Below are 8,161 nucleotides of genomic sequence, written 5' to 3'. Positions count from 1 at the left end.
AACACTAACGTTGATGAAAGCCCCCCAACCTATAGAAACACTAACCTTGATGAAAGCCCCCAACACACAGAAACACTAACGTTGATGAAAGCCCCCCAACACACAGAAACACTAACCTTGATGAAAGACCCCAACCTACAGAAACACTAACCTTGATGAAAGCCCCCAACCTATAGAAACACTAACCTTGATGAAAGCCCTCCAACCTATAGAAACACTAACCTTGATGAAAGCCCCCAACCTATAGAAACACTAACCTTGATGAAAGCCCCCAACCTATAGAAACACTAACCTTGATGAAAGCCCCCAACCTACAGAAACACCTTGATGAAAGCCCCCAACCTACAGAAACACTAACCTTGATGAAAGCCCCCAACCTATAGAAACACTAACCTTGATGAAAGCCCCCAACCTATAGAAACACTAACCTTGATGAAAGCCCCCAACCTACAGAAACACCTTGATCAAAGCCTCCAACCTACAGAAACACTTACGTTGTTGAAAGCCCCCCAACCTATAGAAACACTAACCTTGATGAAAGCCCCCAACCTATAGAAACACTAACCTTGATGAAAGCCCCCAACCTACAGAAACACTAACCTTGATGAAAGCCCCCAACCTATAGAAACCCTAACCTTGATGAAAGCCCCCAACCTACAGAAACACTAACCTTGATGAAAGCCCCCAACCTACAGAAACACCTTGATGAAAGCCCCCAACCTACAGAAACACCTTGATGAAAGCCCCCAACCTATAGAAATACTAACGTTGATGAAAGCCCCCCAACCTATAGAAACACTAACCTTGATGAAAGCCCCCAACCTACAGAAACACTAACCTTGATGAAAGCACCCAACCTACAGAAACACTAACCTTGATGAAGGCCCCCAACCTACAGAAACACTAACCTTGATGAAAGCCCCCAAACCTATAGAAACACTAACGTTGATGAAAGCCCACAACCTATAGAAACACTAACGTTGATGAAAGCCCCCCAACCTATAGAAACTCTAACCTTGATGGAAGCGTCCAACCTACAGAAACACTAACCTTGATGAAAGCCCCCCAACCTATAGAAACACTAACCTTGATGAAAGCCTCCAACCTACAGAAACACTAACCTTGATGAAAGCCCCCAACACACAGAAACACTAACGTTGATGAAAGCCCCCAACCTATAGAAACACTAACCTTGATGAAAGCCTCCAACCTACAGAAACACTAACCTTGATGAAAGCCCCCCAACCTATAGAAACACTAACCTTGATGAAAGCCCCCAACACACAGAAACACTAACCTTGATGAAAACCCCCAACCTACAGAAACACTAACCTTGATGAAAGCCTCCAACCTACAGAAACACTAACCTTGATGAAAGCCCCCCAACCTATAGAAACACTAACCTTGATGAAAGCCCCCAATACACAGAAACACTAACCTTGATGAAAGCCCCCAACCTACAGAAACACTAACGTTAATGAAATCCCCCCAACCTATAGAAACACTAACCTTGATGAAAGCCCCCCAACCTATAGAAACACTAACCTTGATGAAAGCCCCCAACCTACAGAAACACCTTGATGAAAGCCTCCAACCTACAGAAACACTAACGTTGATGAAAGCCCCCCAACCTATAGAAACACTAACCTTGATGAAAGCCCCAAACACACAGAAACACTAACGTTGATGAAAGCCCCCCAACCTATAGAAACACTAACCTTGATGAAAGCCCCCAACCTACAGAAACACCTTGATGAAAGCCTCCAACCTACAGAAACACTAACGTTGATGAAAGCCCCCAACCTACAGAAACACTAACCTTGATGAAAGACCCCAACCTACAGAAACACTAACCTTGATGAAAGCCCCCAACCTATAGAAACACTAACCTTGATGAAAGCCCCCCAACCTATAAAAACACTAACCTTGATGAAAGCCCCCAACCTATAGAAACAATAACCTTGATGAAAGCCCCCAACCTATAGAAACACTAACCTTGATGAAAGCCCCCAACCTACAGAAACACTAACCTTGATGAAAGCCCCCAACCTATAGAAACACTAACCTTGATGAAAGCCCCCAACCTATAGAAACACTAACCTTGATGAAAGCCCCCAACCTATAGAAACACTAACCTTGATGAAAGCCCCCAACCTACAGAAACACCTTGATGAAAGCCCCCAACCTACAGAAACACTAACGTTGATGAAAGCCCCCAACCTATAGAAATACTAACCTTGATGAAAGCCCCCAACCTACAGAAACACCTTGATCAAAGCCTCCAACCTTCAGAAACACTTTCGTTGTTGAAAGCCCCCCAACCTATAGAAACACTAACCTTGATGAAAGCCCCCAACCTATAGAAACACTAACCTTGATGAAAGCCCCCAACCTACAGAAACACTAACCTTGATGAAAGCCCCCAACCTATAGAAACACTAACCTTGATGAAAGCCCCCCAACCTATAGAAACACTAACCTTGATGAAAGCCCCCCAACCTATAGAAACACTAACCTTGATGAAAGCCCCCAACCTATAGAAACACTAACCTTGATGAAAGCCCCCAACCTATAGAAACACTAACCTTGATGAAAGCCCCCAACCTATAGAAACACTAACCTTGATGAAAGCCCCCAACCTGCAGAAACACCTTGATGAAAGCCCCCAACCTACAGAAACACTAATGTTGATGAAAGCCCCCAACCTATAGAAATACTAACGTTGATGAAAGCCCCCCAACTTACAGAAACACTAACCTTGATGAAAGCCCCCAACCTACAGAAACACTAACGTTGATGAAAGCCCCTAACCTATAGAAACACTAACCTTGATGAAAGCCCCCAACCTACAGAAACACTAATGTTGATGAAAGCCCCCAACCTATAGAAACACTAACGTTGATGAAAGCCCCCAACCTATAGAAATACTAACGTTGATGAAAGCCCCCCAACCTATAGAAACACTAACCTTGATGAAAGCCTCCAACCTACAGAAACACTAACCTTGATGAAAGCCCCCCAACCTATAGAAACACTAACCTTGATGAAAGCCCCCAACACACAGAAACACTAACGTTGATGAAAGCCCCCAACCTACAGAAACACTAACCTTGATGAAAGCCTCCTACCTACAGAAACACTAACCTTGATGAAAGCCCCCCAACCTATAGAAACACTAACCTTGATGAAAGCCCCCAACACACAGAAACACTAACCTTGATGAAAGCCCCCAACCTACAGAAACACTAACGTTGATGAAAGCCACCCAACCTACAGAAACACTAACCTTGATGAAAGCCCCCCAACCTATAGAAACACTAACCTTGATGAAAGCCCCCCAACCTATAGAAACACTAACGTTGATGAAAGCCCCCCAACCTATAGAAACACTAACGTTGATGAAAGCCCCCCCAACCTATAGAAACACTAACCTTGATGAAAGCCCCCAACACACAGAAACACTAACGTTGATGAAAGCCCCTAACCTATAGAGACACTAACCTTGATGAAAGCCCCTAACCTATAGAAACACTAACCTTGATGAAAGCCCCCAACACACAGAAACACTAACGTTGATGAAAGCCCCTAACCTATAGAAACACTAACCTTGATGAAAGCCCCCCAACACACAGAAACACTAACCTTGATGAAAGACCCCAACCTACAGAAACACTAACCTTGATGAAAGCCCCCAACCTATAGAAACACTAACCTTGATGAAAGCCCTCCAACCTATAGAAACACTAACCTTGATGAAAGCCCCCAACCTGCAGAAACACCTTGATGAAAGCCCCCAACCTACAGAAACACTAATGTTGATGAAAGCCCCCAACCTATAGAAATACTAACGTTGATGAAAGCCCCCCAACTTACAGAAACACTAACCTTGATGAAAGCCCCCAACCTACAGAAACACTAACGTTGATGAAAGCCCCTAACCTATAGAAACACTAACCTTGATGAAAGCCCCCAACCTACAGAAACACTAACGTTGATGAAAGCCCCCAACCTATAGAAACACTAACGTTGATGAAAGCCCCCAACCTATAGAAACACTAACGTTGATGAAAGCCCCCCAACCTATAGAAACACTAACCTTGATGAAAGCCTCCAACCTACAGAAACACTAACCTTGATGAAAGCCCCCCAACCTATAGAAACACTAACCTTGATGAAAGCCCCCAACACACAGAAACACTAACGTTGATGAAAGCCCCCAACCTACAGAAACACTAACCTTGATGAAAGCCTCCTACCTACAGAAACACTAACCTTGATGAAAGCCCCCCAACCTATAGAAACACTAACCTTGATGAAAGCCCCCAACACACAGAAACACTAACCTTGATGAAAGCCCCCAACCTACAGAAACACTAACGTTGATGAAAGCCACCCAACCTACAGAAACACTAACCTTGATGAAAGCCCCCCAACCTATAGAAACACTAACCTTGATGTTAGCCCCCAACACACAGAAACACTAACCTTGATGAAAGCCCCCAACCTACAGAAACACTAAAGTTGATGAAAGCCCCCCAACCTATAGAAACACTAACCTTGATGAAAGCCCCCCAACCTATAGAAACACTAACCTTGATGAAAGCCCCCCAACCTATAGAAACACTAACGTTGATGAAAGCCCCCCAACCTATAGAAACACTAACGTTGATGAAAGCCCCCCAACCTATAGAAACACTAACCTTGATGAAAGCCCCCAACACACAGAAACACTAACGTTGATGAAAGCCCCTAACCTATAGAGACACTAACCTTGATGAAAGCCCCTAACCTATAGAAACACTAACCTTGATGAAAGCCCCCAACACACAGAAACACTAACGTTGATGAAAGCCCCTAACCTATAGAAACACTAACCTTGATGAAAGCCCCCCAACACACAGAAACACTAACCTTGATGAAAGACCCCAACCTACAGAAACACTAACCTTGATGAAAGCCCCCAACCTATAGAAACACTAACCTTGATGAAAGCCCTCCAACCTATAGAAACACTAACCTTGATGAAAGCCCCCAACCTATAGAAACACTAACCTTGATGAAAGCCCCCAACCTATAGAAACACTAACCTTGATGAAAGCCACCAACCTACAGAAACACCTTGATGAAAGCCCCCAACCTACAGAAACACTAACCTTGATGAAAGCCCCCAACCTATAGAAACACTAACCTTGATGAAAGCCCCCAACCTATAGAAACACTAACCTTGATGAAAGCCCCCAACCTACAGAAACACCTTGATCAAAGCCTCCAACCTACAGAAACACTTACGTTGTTGAAAGCCCCCCAACCTATAGAAACACTAACCTTGATGAAAGCCCCCAACCTATAGAAACACTAACCTTGATGAAAGCCCCCAACCTACAGAAACACTAACCTTGATGAAAGCCCCCAACCTATAGAAACACTAACCTTGATGAAAGCCCCCAACCTACAGAAACACTAACCTTGATGAAAGCCCCCAACCTACAGAAACACCTTGATGAAAGCCCCCAACCTACAGAAACACCTTGATGAAAGCCCCCAACCTATAGAAATACTAACGTTGATGAAAGCCCCCCAACCTATAGAAACACTAACCTTGATGAAAGCCCCCAACCTACAGAAACACTAACCTTGATGAAAGCACCCAACCTACAGAAACACTAACCTTGATGAAGGCCCCCAACCTACAGAAACACTAACCTTGATGAAAGCCCCCAACCTATAGAAACACTAACCTTGATGAAAGCCCCCAAACCTATAGAAACACTAACGTTGATGAAAGCCCACAACCTATAGAAACACTAACGTTGATGAAAGCCCCCCAACCTATAGAAACACTAACCTTGGAGAAAGCCTCCAACCTACAGAAACACTAACCTTGATGAAAGCCCCCAACACACAGAAACACTAACGTTGATGAAAGCCCCCAACCCATAGAAACACTAACCTTGATGAAAGCCTCCAACCTACAGAAACACTAACCTTGATGAAAGCCCCCCAACCTATAGAAACACTAACCTTGATGAAAGCCCCCAACACACAGAAACACTAACCTTGATGAAAGCCCCCAACCTACAGAAACACTAACCTTGATGAAAGCCTCCAACCTACAGAAACACTAACCTTGATGAAAGCCCCCCAACCTATAGAAACACTAACCTTGATGAAAGCCCCCAATACACAGAAACACTAACCTTGATGAAAGCCCCCAACCTACAGAAACACTAACGTTAATGAAATCCCCCCAACCTATAGAAACACTAACCTTGATGAAAGCCCCCCAACCTATAGAAACACTAACCTTGATGAAAGCCCCCAACCTACAGAAACACCTTGATGAAAGCCTCCAACCTACAGAAACACTAACGTTGATGAAAGCCCCCCAACCTATAGAAACACTAACCTTGATGAAAGCCCCAAACACACAGAAACACTAACGTTGATGAAAGCCCCCCAACCTATAGAAACACTAACCTTGATGAAAGCCCCCAACCTACAGAAACACCTTGATGAAAGCCTCCAACCTACAGAAACACTAACGTTGATGAAAGCCCCCAACCTACAGAAACACTAACCTTGATGAAAGACCCCAACCTACAGAAACACTAACCTTGATGAAAGCCCCCAACCTATAGAAACACTAACCTTGATGAAAGCCCCCCAACCTATAAAAACACTAACCTTGATGAAAGCCCCCAACCTATAGAAACAATAACCTTGATGAAAGCCCCCAACCTATAGAAACACTAACCTTGATGAAAGCCCCCAACCTACAGAAACACTAACCTTGATGAAAGCCCCCAACCTATAGAAACACTAACCTTGATGAAAGCCCCCAACCTATAGAAACACTAACCTTGATGAAAGCCCCCAACCTATAGAAACACTAACCTTGATGAAAGCCCCCAACCTACAGAAACACCTTGATGAAAGCCCCCAACCTACAGAAACACTAACGTTGATGAAAGCCCCCAACCTATAGAAATACTAACCTTGATGAAAGCCCCCAACCTACAGAAACACCTTGATCAAAGCCTCCAACCTTCAGAAACACTTTCGTTGTTGAAAGCCCCCCAACCTATAGAAACACTAACCTTGATGAAAGCCCCCAACCTATAGAAACACTAACCTTGATGAAAGCCCCCAACCTACAGAAACACTAACCTTGATGAAAGCCCCCAACCTATAGAAACACTAACCTTGATGAAAGCCCCCCAACCTATAGAAACACTAACCTTGATGAAAGCCCCCAACCTATAGAAACACTAACCTTGATGAAAGCCCCCAACCTATAGAAACACTAACCTTGATGAAAGCCCCCAACCTGCAGAAACACCTTGATGAAAGCCCCCAACCTACAGAAACACTAATGTTGATGAAAGCCCCCAACCTATAGAAATACTAACGTTGATGAAAGCCCCCCAACTTACAGAAACACTAACCTTGATGAAAGCCCCCAACCTACAGAAACACTAACGTTGATGAAAGCCCCTAACCTATAGAAACACTAACCTTGATGAAAGCCCCCAACCTACAGAAACACTAACGTTGATGAAAGCCCCCAACCTATAGAAACACTAACGTTGATGAAAGCCCCCAACCTATAGAAACACTAACGTTGATGAAAGCCCCCCAACCTATAGAAACACTAACCTTGATGAAAGCCTCCAACCTACAGAAACACTAACCTTGATGAAAGCCCCCCAACCTATAGAAACACTAACCTTGATGAAAGCCCCCAACACACAGAAACACTAACGTTGATGAAAGCCCCCAACCTACAGAAACACTAACCTTGATGAAAGCCTCCTACCTACAGAAACACTAACCTTGATGAAAGCCCCCCAACCTATAGAAACACTAACCTTGATGAAAGCCCCCAACACACAGAAACACTAACCTTGATGAAAGCCCCCAACCTACAGAAACACTAACGTTGATGAAAGCCACCCAACCTACAGAAACACTAACCTTGATGAAAGCCCCCCAACCTATAGAAACACTAACCTTGATGTTAGCCCCCAACACACAGAAACACTAACCTTGATGAAAGCCCCCAACCTACAGAAACACTAAAGTTGATGAAAGCCCCCCAACCTATAGAAACACTAACCTTGATGAAAGCCCCCCAACCTATAGAAACACTAACCTTGATGAA

This window comes from Oncorhynchus kisutch, linkage group LG17 (genome assembly GCF_002021735.2).
Source record: "Oncorhynchus kisutch isolate 150728-3 linkage group LG17, Okis_V2, whole genome shotgun sequence".
Taxonomy (NCBI): domain Eukaryota; kingdom Metazoa; phylum Chordata; class Actinopteri; order Salmoniformes; family Salmonidae; genus Oncorhynchus; species Oncorhynchus kisutch.
This window is presented reverse-complemented; position numbering follows the sequence as displayed.